The following is a 22,807-nucleotide window of genomic DNA, read 5'->3' on the forward strand; positions in this document are numbered from 1 at the left end:
GAAAAACATGCTACTCAAGCAAACATATAATTTGATATTTTATATGAAAAGTATTGTTAATTCTTATTTTATTTTGTATAAATTGTTAAAATAACAACATTGAAATAAACTATTACATTTCATTATTTTTTAGATATCTCAGCTTTCTAGTGAGGTCATAAAATTCAGTGGAATCATTGAAGGACCCAAGCACTTCTATTTGAGCTAATAGTGTTGAGAGCAGGGGTTTTGAGAACTTTCCTCCTGAAAGCCAGATCCAGGTATCTCACTTTATTCTCAACTGAATAGTTAGTAGCCACTTGCTGCTGGAAAATAGGGGACTAGAACTGATAAATGATCTACCAATTTCTTTCAGGTATGTAGCTATACTGCTAGTTGGCAGCTGAATCCTCCTGGCATTTAACTACTGTTACTTTTGTTTCTTTAAAATTTTTCAAATTTTTTATCATCTACTATCTACTCAGCTCTTTTTCAGTTATGAAGAAGCAATAATAGAGAAACTCATTACCTCCACAACTGCAGACTAATGCTTTCAAAATGTTTTCTGTTGGTGCTACTTATCTTGAAACAGGTGTTTTTCTCTTATGCCTCTATTAAGGATGCTTTCTTTTCCTCATGTTGTATTATAAAGCAAATACAATTTAGTAGTTACTAAAATTGAAAAAGTGAATTTACTGCATCCAAACAATCAATGTATTCACCCTAGTTGTCTCTCTGATGTCATTTTCTACTACTCATCCCTTCTCTGCTTCAGCCATACTGGTCTTGCTGTTCTTCAAGGACCACAACATACGCTGTTTTGGAACTTTGAAATGTCATCATTGCCCTCTGTGTGACCACTTTTTGCCTAATAGCATGCTTTCTCCCTCACTTCATTCAGCCCTTTGCTAAAATGGAACCTTCACAGAGAGACCCTCCTGCTCACAGTATATGAAATATTACTCTCACCACCTGCATCACTGTTTTTTCCCTTACTTGCCTTATAGTTTATCACAGCAGAAATCACTACCTAATATATTCTATATTTGCTTATTTATCTCTCCTCATCCATTCCACGTGGACTATAGCTCCAGGAGAACAGGACTTTATTTTGTTCGTTGCTTTTTCCTAGCACCTACAACAGTGCCTGCATGTTGTGGTCACTACGTAATTATTTTTGAATTAATCAATGCTTAAAATTTAGCATAACTTAATATGCTAGCTTTTAGGTTGTTTATATTTCATTAAAAAGTCCTACTTTCTAAATCCTTGTATTAATATTCTCAGAACTAGAAACAAGCGTGAGGGAGATAGAATGTACTGGATCTTTTCCAGTATCTGCTATATATTATATACTATAATATAAATTACTTTTATTTTATATTAAATATTATAAGGCAGTCCTTTTATGAATATAATTTAAAATAATTCCAGAGTATCTGTGCCTCAAAAGAATACAACAAAATTCCCTATCATTACTTCTGTGTATATAAACTTATCAGCAGCTTTATTTTGCTGATTGCAAAACCAGTTTCCTAAGGGGGAACACTGCTCTAAGGAATGCATAAAACAAGTATTTATCTTACTGTCATTCCATGGAAATATTTTACAACTTCCTAGAATATTGAAAAAAAGATATTTTAAATTAAAATCACAGTTCTTTGGAGGAGGTTTATAGCACGAAAATGGCAGGTAAAGAATATCCTAGTGGACATATGTCATACTTGGTTCCCTACATACACTTCTATTGCTTTGCAAAGCTATAATGCATAAGATGATAGAATATAAATTTTCAAAATCTAGGGCAAGTTGGCAAAATTAATTAAGCTCAGGCTTCTGTAAACTGGAATATCTGTGTCCTATTCCTGACTATAGTTTCTGAATATCTATGTCTAATTCCTGACTACCTTCCTTGTTATTTTTGTGTTTATCTGTTTGTAACTCAACCTTCCTCTATTTTATTTATGTTTCAGGCCATGCAGCTGTTTCATGTGTGCAATGATTTCAATCTAAAACAAAGACAATGGTTTACTCATAAAATAATTATTTTTTACCTTATACATAATTTTGAAAGATTAGTAACTAATTTGAAGATGTTTGTTTTAGTTGATAATTTATGAGTGGCTTCTATGGTGCACTTTCATGTGTTATGCAGAAGACCTTCATTGTGGAGTTCTTGAAGTATTACCTGATAATAACATGATACTTATCAATTACCTGTTTTTATATTTAAGAGTTCTGTTTAGTATTTATATAAGAGCTAATAAATCCATCCACATTTAACTTGATAAAAAAATATTTAGAGAATTTTGTTTTGGGTATTGCTTTTCTAATAGTGGCCTTTGCAAAAATGTTTTAACATAGTGGAAACATCTAAAAGTCATGATGATTGCCTTTGCTAATGCCAAGATACACAGACAATGACATTTTGAAAGAAGAAATAATTCAGCTCAGGTAATAAGGAAGTGGTGACAAAAATTAAGTATGTTTTTTTAAAGTCAGTTTTGGTAGTATGGAAATGGAAATCAATAGCATTTGAAGACATTTTCTGCTTTGCCCACATATTTACTAGCATACACACATATATATGTTACATGTACTTTATATAATAGTAGATTACACACTATAGTATGAATCACTATATTCCCAGCATAAGTAAATACATATTACTTTATAGGAAAGAAGCTTACTTAAAAGTCATATATAAACCAGACTTTATGCTCTCTGGATATCAAGCTATATTTGCCCACTGAATAACAGTGTTATTTCAGAGGTGTGCTCCCAACAGAAGAAAAAATGGCTCCTGAGCCTCCTAAAATGTCATGGTAGACTTAAACCTCTTACAATCTTAAATTTTTTTAAGATAAATTAGTATTTCAGTAATAAAATGTATACAGTAAGACAAGTGAAATACTATGCCTACATTCTGGTACAGTATTGAAAACCTATCAAGATTGGATCTAAATTATGGAGAAAGCAGCATTAGCTTACATAAAATTAATGTCTTCCTAAAAATTACTTAAGAATCTTTTTATAGTGTTTGTTTATTTCATAGCGGCTCTATTTGTTCACTTACCAAATCTTTTCTAGACATAGTGAGAATTTAAGATGGCTCCAGCCAACTTAAAAAAAATTTTTTTTTTTTTTACCAAGGTAGTAAATGTTGTTTATGACTTCTTTAAGTTTACATAGTGCTCCAATATATTAATACCCTGTGAGCTTCAAAAACCCAAATATATTTACAGTAGTATTATCGGTCACCAAAATGAAGGGGAAGGAAACTTTACAATTGTGAGAATGCACAAATGTTCTCATTAAGGCAGTATTGACCCAGACGATCATTTAGTATCTGTCACCACAAATGCCTCCCAACTCTGGAATGCCCACTGTGACAAACACGGGTCGGCACACAGTATTTCCTAAATTCTTACACGTTCTTCACTTTCCGATACATCTGGTGAACTGGGAGTAGGAAGTTGGGCATAGACAATGTGCCCTCCCTCCCTTGTCTGCCCAAAACTTGAAGCAATCACATCCACTGCCAGGCTGGCTGTAGCCTTGGCCTCTTCCTCTGACGCAGCCAACCGAGGATTGACTTCAACAAGATCCAGTGCTGAGAGCAACCTTGTATTGTGTATTTCCTCAGTAATATACATGCCTTCTCGATAGGTCAGTCCCCCTACAACAGGGGTTCCTGTGGCTGGGTGCAGTGGTTAAGAATCAGCCTGCCAATGCAGGGGACACGGGTTCAAGCCCTGGTCCAGGAAGATCCCACATGCCGTGGAGCAACTAAGCCCGTAAGCCGCAATTACTGAGCCCGCGTGTTGCAACTACTGAAGCCTGAGCGCCTAGAGCCCATGCTCTGCAACAAGAGAAGCCACCGCAATGAGAAGCCCGTGCACCGCAGCAAAGAGTAGCCCCTGCTTGCCGCAACTAGAGGAAGCCCATGCGCAGCAGCAGAGACCCGATGCAGCCAAAAATAAATAAATAAAATGAATAAATTAAAAAAAAAAAACAGAAAAAAACATGCTTTATTCAACAACCCCAGAATGTAGATTAAAAAAAAAATTCTTACTGAAGATTTCTTCAGTAAGATTTTAAGATGATAATTTTTTTTATTATCCCATGTTTGAAAACCAAGAACTCTGTTTTTCCCAATTTAAAACAGAGCTATGTCTTCTGGTTTATTCTGAGCTTTAGCTTTCTGTAAGAAATAAATAGTCCTTTTAATGACAATGGCACTATTGACTTGTATTTTTTTTCTGAATAATTATTGTCATATTCCCTCCTGCCTCAGAATGGTAATCTTTGGTTTAAGAAACATTTACTAGTATGAGGGTGATGATTCGTAGACATTGGCAGAAATAGGTTCATGCTTGCCAGATTATTCTGAATGTGTTTTATGTTAAATATCATATCTTGTATAACTGTGTTTTTCTAAGGTTTGTTTTCTCTTATTTCCAAAAATAGATTCGAGGAAAATAGGGCTGAATTTAGGAATGTAGAACATAACAATTTGCCCATATTTCTTCAGAAATAGAATAAAATGATCTGAAGATATTCTCATGGCAGGGTTTCATTTGAAGTGGTTGTTTCTTTTTGTTTGTTTTGACAAAATTATAAGAACAGTCAGAGATAAACATTTAAGTTTTTAATATAATTTGGAAATAATTTGTTTGGGTTTTTTAATTTATTTTTTTCTTAAGAATTTAAATGTCCACAAGTGAATAAGTGGACACTTTTCTGCTTTTGTTTGCTTAGAAATTGAGTGAGTGTGGGTGAGAATAGCACATAAACTAGGTAACTTATACAGGGCGGTCATATCTGACCTGAGAAGCTGAAGGTTTATCTTGCAACTTTTCCATCTGCAATAAAAGACTTTTCACATCTTGTTTCATAATGTTGAAGGCATTTAAGCATTTTATTGCATAGGCAATTTTACTATCTTCATGACCAATAAACCCTATATAATCTTTTTTTTAGACGAGAAAAAAGAATTAAGTATTAGAAGCCTGTAGGATAGCCTGCAGAATTACAAGGTCTTCATGGTTTTTTTGTTTGTTTGTTTTGTTTTTCTTATTAATTTGCCTCAGCAAGTTTTCCATGTCAGTATACTAATATGCATATATTCACTTTATTCTTTCAAATTGCTTCATGGTATTTCACGTTATGGATGGGTATCAGTTATATATTGCTCTGAAACAAACCACCCCAAAACTTAGTGGCTTTAACAAGTCAGCTGCACAGTTCTTTTAATCTAATCCAGTTTGGTTTATCTCTGATGAGCTTTTTCATGCCTCTGTGGTCAGCTGGCAGGTCAGTTGCGTAGTTGTTTTGGTCTAGGATGGCCTCATTCACACTCTGGAGGTTGCCAGCTATCAGCCAGTATGCCTCAGTTGCCCACATGGCCATCTTCCAGCAGGCTGGCTCAGGCTTATTCACATGGCGGTGTCAGAGTTCCAAGTACAACAAGAGAACAGGCCCCAGTGTGCAAGCATTTTTCAAACTTATGCCTGTTTCACGTATTGCTAATTAGACAAAGGAAGTCACATAGCCAAACCATATTCGAGGAGTGGAGAAATAGACTTAAGCTTTTGTCAGGGCTATTTGCAAGATCACACTGTAAGGGCATAGATGCAGGGAGGGTAAGAATTTGTGACCAGATTTACAGTCTACCACAGTATGAATCATATTTTATTTATTCACTCCCTTACTGATGGCCATTAGGTTGCTTCCAACCCTTTACCATTACAAGAATTGTTGCAATGAACATCTTATTTTTTTAATAGTTATTTTAGAGCAGTTTTAGATTCACAGCAAATTTGAGTAGAAGGTAAAGAGATTCCCCATATACTCCTTGGCTCAAAGCATGCATAGCCTCCTTCATTATCAATATCCTTCACCAGGGTGGTACCTTTGTTATAACTGACCCTATATTGACACATCATTATCTTTCAAAGTCCATACTTTACATTATGGTTCACTCTTGGTGTCGTATATTCTATGGGTTTGGACATATTTATAATGGCTTCTACCCACCATTATACTATCATACAGAAGAGTTAATTGCCCTGAAAACACTCCGTGCACATTCTTCCTTCCCCCAACCCCTGGCAACCACTGATCTTTTTACTGTCTCTATAGTTTTGCCTTTTCCAGAATGTGATATAGTTGGAAATATACTGTAGGTAACATTTTCAAATTGCTTTCTTTCACTCTGTATTATGCATCTAAGTTTTCTCCATGTCTTTTCACAGCTTGATAGCTCATTTCTTTTTAGTGATGTATAATATTCCTTTTCTGGATGTCCCACAATTGATTTAACCACTCACCTACTGAAGGACATCTTGGTCACTTTCAAGTTTAGGAAATTATGAATAAAGCTACTATAAATATCTGTGTGCAGATTTTTGTGGGCATAATATTTCAGCTCTTTTGGGTAAATACCAAGGAGCATGATTGCTGGATTCTGTGGTAAGAGTATGTTTAGTTTTGTAAGAAATTGCCAAACTCTCTTCCAAAGTGATTGTACCATTTTGTATTTCAACCAGCATTGAATGAGAATTCCTGTTGATCAGCGTCCTGGTCAGAATTTGGTGTTGTCAGTGTTCTGGAATATGGCCATTCTAATATGTGGGTAGTGGTGTCTCACTGTTTAATTTGCATTTCCCTGATGACATATGATATGGAACATCTTTTTAGATGCTTATTTGTCATCTATATACCTTCTTTGCTGGAGTGTCTTTTATTAGTTAATGGTCTTTGGCCCATTTTTTAACTGGATTCTTTTTTGCTAATTGTTGAGTTTTAAGTTTGTATATTTTGGATAAGAGTCCTTTATCAGATGTATCTTTTGCAAATATTTTCTCCAAGTGACTTGTCTTTTTAATCTCTTGACAGCTTCTTTTGCAGAGCAGAAGTTTGTAATTAATGAAATCCAGCTTATCAATTATTTCTTCCATGGGTTGTGTCTGTGGTTTTCTAATTCAAAAGTCATATCCAAGGTCTTCTAGGTTTTCTCCTGTGTTATCTTCTAGAATTTTGTTAGTTTTGAGTTTTACTTTTAGGTCTGTGATCCAATTTTTGTGAAGGTGTAAGTGCTGCATTTAGATTCTTTTCTTTCTTTCTTTCTTTTCTTCTTTTTTTTTTTTAACACGGGAAATTCCAGTTGTTCCAGCACCATTTGTTGTAAAGACTGTCCTTGCTCCTTTATACTGGCTTTGTGCCTTTGTCACAGACCAGTTTCCGTGGGTCTGTTTGGGGGCTCTCTATTGTATTACACCAATCTATTTGTTTGTTTACCGTACCACACTGTCTTGTTTGGTGTAGTTTTGTAGTAAGTATGGATACAGCTACTGTCAATCCTCCAGCTTTGTTCTTCTCCTTCAACATTGTGTTGATTATTCTGGGTCTTTTGCTGCTTGTAAAACTTTAGAATGGACTTCAGAATCAGTTCCTCTATATCCACAAAATAACCTGCTGGATTTTGACTGGGATTGCATTAAATCTGTAGATCAAGTTCAGAAGAACTGACATCTTTACATTATTGTATTCCTTTCTATGAACATGAAATATCTCTCTATTTATTTAATTCTTTGATATTTTTCAACAGAGTTTTGTAGTTTTTCTCATATAGAAGAACACATATTTTGTACATATTTTGTTAGATATATACTTTTTTCTATTGTTGCTGATATAAGTGGCTGTTTTTTTGTTTTTTTTTATTTTATTTTATATTATTTATTTATTATTATTATTTTTTAACATCTTTATTGAAGTATAATTGCCTTACAATGGTGTGTTAGCTTCTGCTTTATAACAAAGTGAATCAGTTATACATATACAATATGTTCCCATTTCTCTTCCCTCTTGCATCTCCCTCCCTCCCACCCTCCCCATCCCACCCCTCTAGGTGGTCACAAAGCACCGAGCTGATCTCCCTGTGCTATGCGGCTGCTTCCCACTAGTTATCTATTTTACATTTGGTAGTGTATATATGTCCATGACACTCTCTTACCCTGTCACATCTCACCCCACCCCCTCCCCATATCCTCAAGTCCATTCTCTAGTAGGTCTGTGTCTTTATTCCTGTCTTGCCACTAGGTTCTTCATGGCCTTTTTTTTTTTTTCCCTTAGATTCCGTATATATGTGTTAGCATACTGTATTTGTTTTTCTCTTTCTGACTTACTTCACTCTGTATGACAGACTCTAACTCCATCCACCTCATTACAAATACCTCCATTTCATTTCTTTTTATGGCTGAGTAATATTCCATTGTATATATGTGCCACATCTTCTTTATCCATTCATCTGTCGATGGACATTTAGGTTGCTTCCATGTCCTGGCTATTGTAAATAGAGCTGCAATGAACATTTTGGTACATGACTCTTTTTGACCTATGGTTTTCTCAGGGTATATGCCCAGTATTGGGATTGCTGGGTCGTATGGTAGTTCTATTTGTAATTTTTTAAGGAACCTCCATACTGTTCTCCATAGTGGCTGTATCAATTTACATTCCCACCAACAGTGCAAGAGTGTTCCCTTTCCTCCACACCCTCTCCAGCATTTATTGTTTCTAGATTTTTTGATGATGGCCATTCTGACCGGTGTGAGATGATATCTCATTGTAGTTTTGATTTGCATTTCTCTAATGATTAATGATGTTGAGCATTCTTTCATGTGTCTGTAGGCCATCTGTATATCGTCTTTGGAGAAATGTCTATTTAGGTCTTCTGCCCATTTTTGGATTGGGTTGTTGGTTTTTTTGTTATTGAGCTGCATGAGCTGCTTGTAAATCTTGGAGATTAATCCTTTGTCAGTTGCTTCATTTGCAAATATTTTCTCCCATTCTGATGGTTGTCTTTTGGTCTTGTTTATAAGTGGCTGTTTTTAATTTCAAATTTTACTTGTTTATTGATGGTATATAGGAAAAAATTGACTTTTGTATATTAACTCTGTATCTTGAAAACCTTGCTATAATTACTTCTTAGTTCAAGGAACGTTTTTGGATTTTTTACATAGACAGTAATGTCATCTGTGAGCAAAGACAGTTTTTTTTCTTTCTTCCAAACCTGCATGCCTCTTATTACATATAATCTTTAAAAGGAAAATTTGTAGCAGGATATTAGTAGCCTTGGAGCAATTAGGTTAAACAGTGTTACCTAGAGTATCGTAGATGTGGTAATGCATAACTAGAAGAGTGGTGGATATGTGTTTCATTGCCCTAATCCCTCATCAGTGAAGGACATGTTGCCCGAGTGTTAGGGAACCCTCTATGCAGATATTCTTTAGATGTCAGCCACCTCTTCCTTCCCTAGGAGATTTCCCTCAGCATCAGAGAGCTGCCTTCCCAAAGTCATTCCCTCCCAGGGAAGCCCACATGCAGTGTTGATGGGGGACATGGTTTAAAGGCCTGGTCATCTTTGCCCAACACTGGACAATCTGAGATTGTTTTAGCTCCATACTCTCCTTGTTAATGAGACTGTGTGCAGATGACTCAAAAATTTACATTTCCTGTTCAGATTTCTCTTCTGAGCTTGGACTCTATGAATGACAATAATAATAATAAATGGCATTAAAACAATTACCATATGCTGGAACCCATTCTAAATAATTCTAATATATTGACTCATACTATCCCATTAGCTATTTGGCATCCTCTTTTGGATGTCTCAATGATGTCTCCAGTTCAACTTGTTCAAAGACAAACTCATAATTTCATCCTTTAAAATCAGGCTTTTTATAGTGTTTTAATGAATAAGATCACCGTCCATTCATTATATAAATCAAAAACCTAAGCATCCTTCTCTTTACCCCTACATATCATTCTTCACAAAGTTCTTTCAGTTTTAATGCCAAAGTATAACTTAATTATATTTAATATTATTTGAATCTTTTCAATTTTAACTTGTAATATCACTTAACTAGTTTTATTTACTACTATTGAGTCCTTTCTCTTTTAACTTATAAGTATTGCTGAGGGTTTTTTTTAAACTATTATTTGGGTGCCTACATACTGATGAACACTGATTTCTTGTATATTATCTTACTTAAATATTTCAGCAACCTAGTATACCCAGGCATACCTGTGAAGCCACTGGAGTTTATAGAAGTTCAACATATTGCTCAGCTTAGCAGCAAAAGTGGGTTTTTGAATACTGATCAATTTGTTTCTAAACTGATTTTGTTACACCAAAATGCCTCTCATTTTTTTTCTGGAAAATGAACTTTAGATTATTCTGAACAGAGCTTTGAAACTTTTATAAATATATATTTGGAAAAGAATACAATGCAAATTTTTTTCTATCTAATACATATATGTATTTCTAATATTTAAAACCTATTATTTGATTTAATCCTTAGAACAGCTGTACAGAATAGTTAATATTATTCCAGTTTTATTGATGAGCAGTGTATAAACCAGTAAATTAGGGGCAACAATGACATTCAGATATGAATTTCCAGCTAAACTGAAGTTCTGTGTTCTTAAATACTTTGTTATAACACCTCCTTGGAAGAATAAACCTTAAAATGGTGAAGCAACAATGCATTGTTAAAATTAAATCACAAATATTACTAACCTTGAGACTGTAAGAATGTAGAACCAGAGCACTGAAAATATGACAGAAAATCAAAGAATGTCTATGGGGAATATTTATAAGCTTAAATAAAAAGCACAAAGGTGGAAGCTTGGTCAACTAATGACTTAATAAAAGGTTAATTCTTAGTCTTCTGAAATGTCCCCCTGACTAAAATTCACAAAATGACATTTTGTCTCTCAGTTGAAAAATTAATTTTAGACTAGGGTAATCTCTGTAACTAGCAGATGTTATGATTGTAATAATATCAGGCTTCTTTCTTATTTCATTAACTCTACTACTTGCTTTTCTTTTTCTCATCCCCCAAAAATGATTCCTAACTTCAACAAGTTAGAAAAGTGGCAGCTATTGACATCTGGGAAAAAAATATATGCCTCTTTCCTTTTTCCAAAAGTATACTCTAGTGTTCCTATGGGATTATTGATTTAAAATATACATTGTAGGAGAGTTATCTTAAGGCAAACAATTGATGCTAAGTTCATGGAATTTGTTTATATAATAAGAAATGGATTAAGATGGAAGAGGTACATCCTATACACAGCCCTCAAATCACATTTTCAGAATTGTGCTTTTTCAAAGACTAGTACTAAATACACCTGGAAAAAAATCATACTTGTCATTTATGAAACTCATTGTACTGTTCAGAAGTGTAAATACAGACCACTTTGGATAAGTATATGCTGGCATTTCCAGGTTATTTTCAAGCAGGTATGATGATGATGTTTGGTGGGTGTTATAGAGAAAAAATGAGACTGGTTTGCCTAAAAATCCAAGAGGTTCATATTAATCCAGTTTTCAGAAGTGTAGCATGTGTGTTCCTGACTTGGCTATAAAATAAATTTTATATACAATGTTTAATGATGTGGAGAATTGTTGACCTCACTGTCTTCAAAGGTCACTTCAGACTTGTACTTTTACCGTGCTTTCTTCTTAAAGATTAATTCCTCAGCTTTTGTTCTATGAAAGTGTTTTAGTCAGATTTTCAGGTTACTCCCTAAGTAATACCTGAGCTCTTTCTTAAATACATATTCTTTCTTGTTTCTAGAGTGTTTCTAAATGACCTTTCAACAGTATCTTAAATTAACTGTTTATTAAAAAAACTAGAAATTTTTGCCAAAGAAAACATATTCCTTATTATTTAAAACGTAAGTGAAGTTGAACTTACGTTTTCAAAATTATTGTAGCAAAAAGCTAATATTATATTTAATTATATTTATTGTCCTATAAAAAGGAACAATTCTTTTTTATCGTTCAAGAGTTTTGTGGCTTACTGAACCTATATTTATTAGCACAAAGGTGTATTATCATTGGCTAGAAAAGTTATATGATTGAATTTAAGTGTAATTGGCAGAAATGGTACAGGACTTAAAAGTGGGAATTCATGTGATACAGATGTCTACTTATGGATATTGATCCAGCAAGCTGACAAACATTTTAGCAAATCAAATCCAAGATATACAAAAACATATCATAGCTAGATATTATTTTAGTACCAAATATTGGAGAATGAAAGCACAAACTGTAAAAATATGGATGAATTTGACTATATTAAAGCTGATATAATAAAATTATAAAAAGGAATGTTAAAAAATTGGCAGAGAATGTAGACAGCAGAGATTAAGGGTCCAGAATATTCACAGAACCTCTAAAAATTAATAAGGTAAAGAAACCTCTCCTCTGACAAATGGCCAAACAATACAAAAAGATAGCTCAATAAACAGGAAACCCACATGATTAATAAAAAAGGTCATATATTCAACTTTGCTAGTTATCAATAAAATACAACATAAGTAATTTTAAAACAGTTTGTTAAAAAAATGTCTCTCATATTTCCAAATTTGAGGAAGAGTTTAGAACATCAGAAGTCAACAGCAATTCCCACTGCTGTTGGCAGTGTGAATTGGCATAAGCATTTTGGAAGGCAGGGTTACAATATTTAATAGAGTCAAAGATATGCAGATATGTGCTGCAATATTTTATCTCAGTAATTCCATTCTTCACTGTAAATCCTTGGGCCAACAAGAACTTTCTCCTATGGAAACAAGGTGATATGTGTAATACTTTTCATTATAAGATGCTTTAATATGAAAAATTTTGGAAAGCCTAAATGTTCACCAGTGAGACAATGAATATTTTGTGGTATAATCATAAAAAAGAATGAAAATGTATGCACCAGAGCTACATACACACACACGGGGGCGGGGTGGGGGGGGAGAGAACAGACGTATTAGAGTATTAAAAGAAGTTCAAAGTTATATAAAGGCTAACACATGCAAAAGTAAATGTTTTAAGACATATAAACATAAGGCAAAATTATTAAGAAAGATATCTGAATGATAACTAAGAATAAAGGAAGTGATTAGATGAGAGTAAGGCAAAGTGTAGGGAAGGAGAATAATGCAACTATGGAGAGCTATAGAACTACATAATAGTTTTTTTAAATTAATAATTTTTTCTTCAACTACATGGTGGATATTCTGGTATTCTTTAAATTATATAAATTTTATACCTTCTATATGCATCTGCAAATTTTAGACTACATTCTTTGAAATCATCCAAATGGAAAAAAAATCCATCAAACACTCTCACTACTTCCACCCTGTCATTCAAAGTTTTCAGAAACTGGAGGGTAGGATATTTTCTACTACAGTATTTCCATGTCTCCTTAATATTTAATTTCAAGTATAGCCCATGTCAAATAAATGATCTTCAATCACTTGCTCCACTTCCTTTAAGTCAAAAATTGAGAGCAGGTATTCTCTAGGGAGTAATAAAACACCTAGTTAGAGGGAAAAACTACACCACATGACCATTGCCCATTACTAAATTTAGAATTGAATCAGTTTGAAATATTGAAGAAAAGAAGAAATATGAAATAAAAAAGAAAAATTTGCTTATATTTCAAGTGCTATGTAGTGTAGTGATTGAAAACAGAAGTAAGCAAATTTATGTCTCAGTTCTGTCGATTATAAACTGTGCGACCAAGAGCAAATTACTTAATTGAAGGGCCCATTTACACATCATTCTGAAAACAGGGATAAACTGATCTGTCTTTTTTGGTCATTGTGAGGATTAAATGTATTAGAAAACTTAGCACATAGTTCTTAAAATTAGTAGCTATTAGTATTAACTTCAATTCAGTTTATAATATCTAGTATGCCCCCAAAGGTAGTTAATTAATAAGTAATTTAAAAATATTATTAAGTAATTTTATATAATTTAGATACATAATAAATTTAGATAGATAATTTTAAGTAATTTTAAAATATCTTAAAAGTAGAAAACAAGTATCAATCATGGAAATACTGATTCTTAAAAATGGCAGGGGAGGAGTAATTGATATCTTGTATTGAGGAAAGAGTTAATTAAAAGCTTTTCTAGACCCCCAAACCCATAACTCCAGACTTATCATGAAGAAAAATCAGACACAGTTTACTTAAGTAACATCATACAATATACCTGACCAGTACTGTTTAAAACTACCAAGTTCATCAAAAACAAGGAAAGTCTAACAAACTGTCACAGCCAAGAGGAGCTTAAAGAGGCAAAATAACTAAATGTTGTGTGGTATCCTGGATGGGATCCTGGAACAGAAAATGGGCATTAGGTAAAAACTAAGGGAACTTGAATTACATATGGACTTTAGTTAATAATATATCATTATTGGCTCACTAATCATAACAAAGGTACCATAACAGGGTAATATGTTAATAGTAGGGGAAGCTGTGCAAGAGGGTATGTGTGAACTCCATACTATCTTCTCAATTTTTCTGTAAACCTAAAAATGTTCCAAAAATAAAGTTAACAGATAGGAAAAAAAAAAAAAAAAAACTTCTAAAACTTTCTAGAGCATTCTTACATGTCCTATCATGTGTTATTTCATAGTTGTATTGTAAAAAGGAAGAAAAATATAGTTATGCCCAGTTTAAAGACTGAGAAACTGACATAGAAATAAATTCACAGCTCATCAATGCAGAGTTGACACTGGAGAATATATCCCAGTGTTCTTGAAAATTGCTTCATATTTATTAGATCACTCATTTTGAACCCAGAGTTTAGAGTTCTTGGGGCTGTTGGAGGGAGTGGGAACCAGCACAAGTTTTGCATATCATTTTGTACGTATATAAACATGTATTTTCCTGCACACAGAGTCCATATCCTTCCTTCTGATCCCCCGAAGATTTTAGGTAGTTCTTTGTATGAAGTAGACATTAAACTTGGTTCTGACTCTTCAAAGGCAAATCTAAAAACATGTATCTAACTTTTCCAAAGTAACTCTCTGTTCCAATGTCTTGTGTGGTCAGTTTCTTTAAGGCTATATAGGTATCAAAATCATCATCATCACCATAATCAGCATAACTATACCTGACATTTATTGATAACTTAGTTTGTAATAGACACTCAACTACATACTCATTATATGTTAACTAATTTAATCTTATAATAGTTCTATGATGTAGATAAAAGTTTCATCTCCATTTTAGAGATGAAAAAGTTTGAGATACAAAGAGTTATGTCACTTATACTTGTTCTCATAACTAATAATTGACAGGCCCCAAACCCAAGCCCAGGAAGCGAACAAGTTCAGAGATTGGTTTGAAACAGACTAGAGCCTAGTGTTATATATCACCCAGGAGAGAAAGCTGGAAAGAAACATGCTAAAATGACAGTTAATGTTCATTAAAAAATAGAATTTTAATATATTTATGATAAAATAAATCATTTTTAAAAGAATGGTTGAAAAAGACTTTATACAGTAATAGCAAACTATTTCTAAGCTTTCAGTGAGTCATAATGATTTATTTAAATTACTGGACTCTATGTAAAGTTTTTGCTTTTTACATTTATTCAATAATTCAGCAACCATGTATGAAATGCCTCATTTCTGTTGGGTATAATTCTGAGATCAGATACCCAGGGTAAGCCACACAAATTACTATGAATTTGGATTTAATGTTTTATTATTACCCTAGTGGTAAATAAGAAAAGAGTAAATAAAGCTAGGCTAAGAATCTAATCCATAACTTATATTGTGATCAAAGGTTACCTCTACTATATGGACAGTTTAAGGGAATATTAGGGACATATTTGTATAATTCAAATCTTTATAACTTTCATATGCATTATGTATAAATAAAAAATGTAGCTATACTATTTATCTTTTTTAATCTTATTTTTTCATTTCTCTGCTTACTTGACTTTTAATTAAATACCTGAAGTTATTTGATAATTCTGCACAAGATTACTTTGATGAACAAATTTAAGTTTAAGTCATTCCTAAGGACATAAACATTGTTCAGTATTACATAGACTTGAAGGAAAAAAAACCTTTTATGGCTAAAAAATATAATTTGGTTTTTTTTCCTCTTTTAGTTCATGTATTTCTAATAGTTTAAAATAAAAGTCATTACATTTTATAGCTTATGTATGTCATGCATTCATTAATATTTTCAAAGCATATGTGGAATTGGGATTCACCGACTAGTTTTTAAAGAATGCATTCAAAAACAATAACCTTTTTTTCCCACCAATAGACTGTTGATTGCAACAATCATATTAAATACCTTTTTAAAATTATGAAGTATCGGTTCCTGCTTATATTTGAAAGATTACTTAGTCTTTGATTAGAAGCACAAAGACAGAAATTAAGCTCACAAATACAGTAAATATTCATATTTATAATACAGCTTTTATTTTACCCTGCATAGCACAGCTTGTACTTAATAACATGGCTTTATTTTTACCCACAAGAGCATTAACTATTTTATTATTGCACACATCTTGGCAGTACCTTTTGGATCTTTAAATGAGTAAGTTTCTATTTTTAAAAATCTGGAAATAGGTTCCTAATAATAAAGGATATGTAAACATTTTTCTTATTCACATAAATCTTAAAACTGAAATCTAGCAAATCTCCGATAAATTAAGAAAGAATTGTTGGTTACTTTAAGTGTTTTAGGCTTCTTTGAATAAATCTGATTACAAAGTATACGGAGTAAGTATATAAAAAAAGAAAGAAATTTGCTGTGAAATCCTGTGTTTACACATTTGGGTAACTACTTTTTATTTTTATTATTTTACTTGACTCTTTAGTGAGGCTTTTAGATATAAAGTTATTAAAATATGGATAACCATTTAGATATTAGAAGAAGAAATAAGGACAAAGGAGTGCTAAATTATACATTTAGATAAGTAAAGGAAAAGTGATCTTATTACTTCACAGTATTTTTACATTTAAAGGACAGGTTTAGCTCAAATTCAACATACCTTTTAAAAATAACATTATTCCTCTTTAATTTAACAATAAATACATACCATTATAGAAAATTAGAAAACTTGAAAATTAAAAATAATCATTAAAATTAGCCACAATAATACCTCTCAGAAATCACTACAGTTACATTGTAATGTTTAGTTTTTCTGTCTGTTATTTATTTATGTATCCTTTTGTTTTCTCCACAGATTGAGATTACACTGTTTTGTAATCTGCTTTTCTCACTTTCAGTATTGTCAACTTGTTCTGGGAACATATCACTAAATACTCTTTTACAAGCTGACTTTAAAGGTGATATAGTTTTCCCTAAAATGGTAAAATTAATATTTATAGAAAAAGTAATATCAGATTTAAAGATTATTTATACATTTAGCTGCTATAAAACATTACAATGGATTCTATAAAGCCTTTCCTAAAAGCATGTCTTCACATAGAATGCATGTAATTGTAAACTACATTAGGTAACCATAAAGGTGCTATTATCAACAGTCATTGAAAGATAAAGAATAACCAGCTGCATTGAATTTGTTAATGTGATTCCTTCTTACAAATTAAAGATCCTGTGGTTAAATCTGCTGTCATAAAAACTTGCTATAGCTTCTATTTTCATCATGGCTATGAAAGACAAACGGAGGAATTTCGATATTTTGCATTTATAATGACACTAAGGTTAGTGTTATGCTATTGCATGTTAACAATCAGTGGTGGGTTGTGAACTGTTGTGTTTCAAATATTAATAAGGTGTATGTTATTTTGTACCTCTCTCTTTCAGAAATGAGAAATTTGCCAGGATTTTCCTTGCCTAAAAATGAGTCAGGACTTTATAATATAACCCTGTCTTCTAGGGAACCCAGGATTTATTATAAAATCTTTGTCTCAAGTATTGGAAAGAAGATCAACTGTCAGGTTTATTATGTTTATAAATTTAAACAACAAGGTGTATGTCTTAGGAGAGGCAATCATTATTGAAACGTGTAAAACAAAAGAAGATAAGGTCATAAAGATGGTAAATATTTCCATGGAATTATGAAAAGTGTTGTTTTTTTAGTTGCTTTGTTTTTTCTTTTTTTAAAAAAAATTTATTTATTTATTTATTTTTGGCTGTGTTGGGTCTTCGTTTCTGTGAGAGGGCTTTCTCTAGTTGTGGCAAGCAGGGGCCACTCTTCATCGCGGTGCGCGGGCCTCTCATTATCGCGGCCTCTCTTGTTGCGGAGCACAGGCTCCAGACGCGCAGGCTCAGTAGTTGTGGCTCACGGGCCCAGTTGCTCCGGGGCATGTGGGATCTTCCCAGACCAGGGCTCGATCCCGTGTCCACTGCATTAGCAGGCAGATTCTCAACCACTGCGCCACCAGGGAAGCCCTGTTTTGTTTTTTCTTGAAGTGAGTATACAGTAGATGTATATTTCTTCTTTTATTGAGAGCAGAATTAGTGTGATAGTTAAAAATTCTTTATGCTATTTAAATGATAGAAGGGCCAAAGATTTTGTCTTTAAAAATGTTAAATAATAGTAAGTCTATATAAAATTAACGTGTTTAAATTTAGATATTTGGCAATATAATCAATACTTGTGTCTGGTGTTCCAAGTTGAGACCTTTGTGCTCAAGGACATGCTTACAGTACTGAGGACATATTCTGACTTGCACCCCTAGATGGTGGAGCCTTTTCAATGAAACCACAAATTTCTTATTTCCTCAGGGTCAAATCGTAATTGTGGGTGATTTTATGAATAGAAAAGATTCCCTCTAGCTTTTTATTAATGTTTCTCTAGCCTATCCTTGAATGAGAAATGACAGTCAGTTGTACCACACATCATTTTCACAACACTAAAATCAGATGGATAGAAGATAGAAATATGGCACTGTGATTGGGAGAATACATTAGATAAAAAGATGTACCTTTATTCATTCAATCAGTCTCATCTCTCTGTCTTTCTCTCTCCCTCCCTCCCTCCCTCCTTGTCTTTTTCTCTGTCTCCCTCTCCCCTCTGTTATAGTTTGTGGTTTCCAAACTCTACTTCAAACCTACAGCTCTCTTGTGAGTGCATAGCTCTTACACAGAGTCTGAACTACAGGAATTAGAAAGAAAATATACTGTGATGTTTACTCGATGTATCCCCGTCTTAAAAATACATGATTTTTAGGGGGCTTCCCCGGTGGCGCAGTGGTTGAGAGTCTGCCTGCCAATGCAGGGCACACGGGTTCGAGCCCTGGTCTGGGAAGATCCCACATGCCACGAAGCGGCTGGGCCCGTGAGCCACAACTACTGAGCCTGCGCGTCTGGAGCCTGTGCTCCGCAACAAGAGAGGCCACGATAGTGAGAGGCCCGCGCACCGCCATGAAGAGTGGCCCCCGCTTGCCGCAACTAAAGAAAGCCCTCGCACAGAAACGAAGACCCAACACAGCCAAAAATAAATAAATAAATAAATATTTTAAAAAACAAATAAAACAAACAAAAAAAACTATCTGTTACTTCGAAAACACTTGGTTAATGTTCATTAGGGTTAGTATTTGAAGGAAATGTATCAAAATAAATATAAAGGGAAACAATAGTATGCATATTAAATGAAGTAAGCGAGGATGGAAGGCAAGAGGGCAGGAAGGAAAGAAAGAAGTAGGGGAAGAGGGAAAACCTTTCTAATCATGTGAGAATTCTTACCCCAAAAAAAGTCTTTATGTAGCCTGGAAGGGGAGTTGGATTTAGTTAAATGTCTACTATATGGTGAATATTTATTTATAGTGAATACTATTAGGGGATAACTGTTCCACCACTAAATATTCAAATAAATCTGAGAACTGTATTGTGACTTAACCTAGGAGATTTTGATTGTGGAGTTTAATCCTGAGGTAGGAGGTGAGGTGAAAGTCACCTGTGATCCTGTGGGCTGTTATCACAGGGCTTGAGCTGTGCCGCTCTTGATAGGGGAAGATGGTCTGATCCTGGATATCAGCTTTTTCTCATGTTATCATTTTATGTAATGTTTTCTAATTTTGAATTCAATTGTGATAGTTGATTCAAATATAATTTTATCATTATGAGGCCTTCAGACCTTGGTTTTCTCAAAAACCCCAGAGCTTCAGTGTGTATTTAAAACCAGAGCCATATCTTTTAAAGGTAGAAAAAATAGAAAAATAAAACACAAATATGTCCTGTCTTCAGGTCTGCTGCAGGGCTCTATGTCACAAGTATAGGAACTCTGAAAGATGTATTTTAATAAACATCAATTTATTACAGGGTCAGGAGAGCTCTAATAATAATGAAAACACATAATGCTTATAAGTGACAGGTGTTCACTAGTGGCTGTGCCAGTGTAGGATTAAATGCAATAAAGAGACAACTATGCACATAATTTAAGCAAGAGAAAATATGATAGCACAGAGTGAAGTTAATGATAAAAATTATTTTTTTAAAAAAACCTGTACTTAATGTGAAAACATATTAGGGGTTTATCTTTCCATCTATTATTACTTGGGGGTATGTTGCTATCCTTCTCCTTCCTAGTTTTATCTTTCAGTGTGGCTTCAGTGCAGATTAACAAAGGTATTTGTTTTAACAATGATTTCTAGTCTCTGTTAGCCTAACTTAAAATATTGTGCAGGTTCCAATTTATCCAAAGGAAAAGGTGACATCTTTACCACCTTACTGTTTGTTTTCTCATTAATGATATTATAAATATTTCATGTGTTTTCTACATGTATATGTGAATCATGTTTTTACTTTTTGAAAATCCACTTTGATATAATTTATTGGGTTTGTAACTGAGAAAGAAGATTTTTAGGAATTGATAAATTAATGTCCTAAGAAACCATAAAGAAATGTTAAGATTCCAAAATGGTGGTTAGTTCAGTTTTCTTGAAGCATCATGATTAATCATGATTAATCAAATCGAGTAATGGCAGGAAGACTATGAACTGGAATTCTGATGAACGCAACATCTGTGGTGATTGCTGTTATGGAGGGGCTTTTTAAGTAAGGATGTTTTACCCTTCTGGTAGAGCTGTAGAAAGCCAGATGTATAGGCATACCTCATTTTATTGCTCGTTGCTCTATTGCACTTCACAGATATTGTGCTTTTTAGAAATTGAAGGTGTGTGGCAACCCTGTGTCCAGCAAGTCTATTGGTGCCATTTTTTCCAACAGCATTTGCTCACTTTGTGTCTGTGTCACATTCTAGTAATTCTCAAAGTATTTAAAATTTTTTCAGTATTATTATATTTGTTATGGTGATCTGTGGTCAGGGATCTTTGATGTTGCTATAGTAATTGTTTTGGGGTGTCATATGAGATGGTGAACTTAATTGATAAATATTGTTTGTGTTCTGACTGCTCCATCCACCTCTCCCTCTGTCCGCAGGCCTCCCTATTCCCTGAGACACAACAGTATTGAAATTAGACCAATTGATAGCCCTACAATGGCTTCTAAATGTTCAAGTAAAAGGAAGAGTTGCACCTCTCTCACTTTAAATCAAAGCTAGAAATGATTAAGCTTGGAAGGCATGTCAAAAGCCCAGCTAGACCAAAAGCTAGGCCTCTTGTGTCAAACAGTTAGCCAAGTTGTCAACACAAAGGAAAAGTTCTTGAAGGAAATTAAAAGTGCCACTCCAGTGAACACATGAATGATAAGAAAGCAAGACAGTCTTATTGCTGATATGGAGAAAGTGTTAGTGGTCTAGATAGATCAAACCAGCCACAACATTCCCTTAAGCCAAAGCCTAATCCAGAGCAAGGCCCTAACTCTCTTCAGTTCTGTGAGGATTGAGAGAGGTGAGGAAGCCGCAGAAGAAAATTTGAAGCTAGCCGAGGTTGTTTCACGAGGTTTAAGGAAAGAAGCCATCTCCATAACATAAATGTGCAAGGTAAAGCAGAAGGTGCTAATGTGGAAGCTGCAGCAAGTTATCCAGAAGATCTTGCTAAGATAATTAATGAAGGTGGCTACACTAAACAATAGATTTTCAATGTAGACAAAACAGCCTTGTATTGGAAGAAGATGCCATCTAGGACTTTCGCAACTAGAGAGAAGTCAACGCCTGGCTTCAAAGCTTCAAAGGGCAGGCTGACTCTCTTGTTAGGGACTAGTGCAGCTGGTGAGTTTAAATTGAAGCCAGTGCTCATTTACCATTCTGAAAATTCTAGGGCCCCTTAAGAATTGTACTAAATCTACTCTGTGCTCTATAAATGGAACAACAAAGCCTGGATGACAGCATATTTTTTAACCACATGGTTTACTGAATATTTGAAGCCCACTGTTGAAACCTACTGCTGAGAAAAAAAGATTCCTCTCAAAAGAGTACTGCTCATTGACAATGTACCTGTTCACCCAAGAGCTCTGATGGAGATGTACAATGAGATTCATGCTTTTTTAAAATTAAGGTATGTACATTGTTTTTAGACATAATGCACACTTAATAGACTGTAGTATACTGTAAGCACAACTTTCACATGCACTGGGAAACCAACAAATTCGTGTGACTTGCTTTATTGTGATAGTCACTTATTGTAGTGGTCTGAAACTGAACCCATGATATCTTTGAGGTATGCCTGCATAGGAATTCTCCAGTCAAATAACTCTTCACATTCTGACATCAATCATCAAAAGCGACACCATCTAGCCATACCCTCCTCACCTACCAGAATTGCCCACTGGCTGATGGGAAGGAGCAACAAACAGAAGAATAAAGCTGCTTCATTAAACCTATATGGGTTTAAACTCTTCTTAATTACATTTGAATTTAGGGAGCCCTAAAATACTAGAAAAATAGCTTCAATAAATAACTAGTCTCCCACTTCAATGAGGACAGCAACTTTTAAAAAATTTATTTTGTTTTATTTACCTTTGAATCTGCAGCATCTATTACAGTACATAGAAGTCACTCAGAAAATATTTGGTGAATAAATAAATGTGCAAAAGCTCTGCATGAAGTTGAAATTAATGAGGCCATTGAGTATAGCTATTCCTC

The sequence above is a fragment of the Eschrichtius robustus genome, chromosome 7, assembly GCF_028021215.1.
Source record: "Eschrichtius robustus isolate mEscRob2 chromosome 7, mEscRob2.pri, whole genome shotgun sequence".
NCBI lineage: Eukaryota > Metazoa > Chordata > Mammalia > Artiodactyla > Eschrichtiidae > Eschrichtius > Eschrichtius robustus.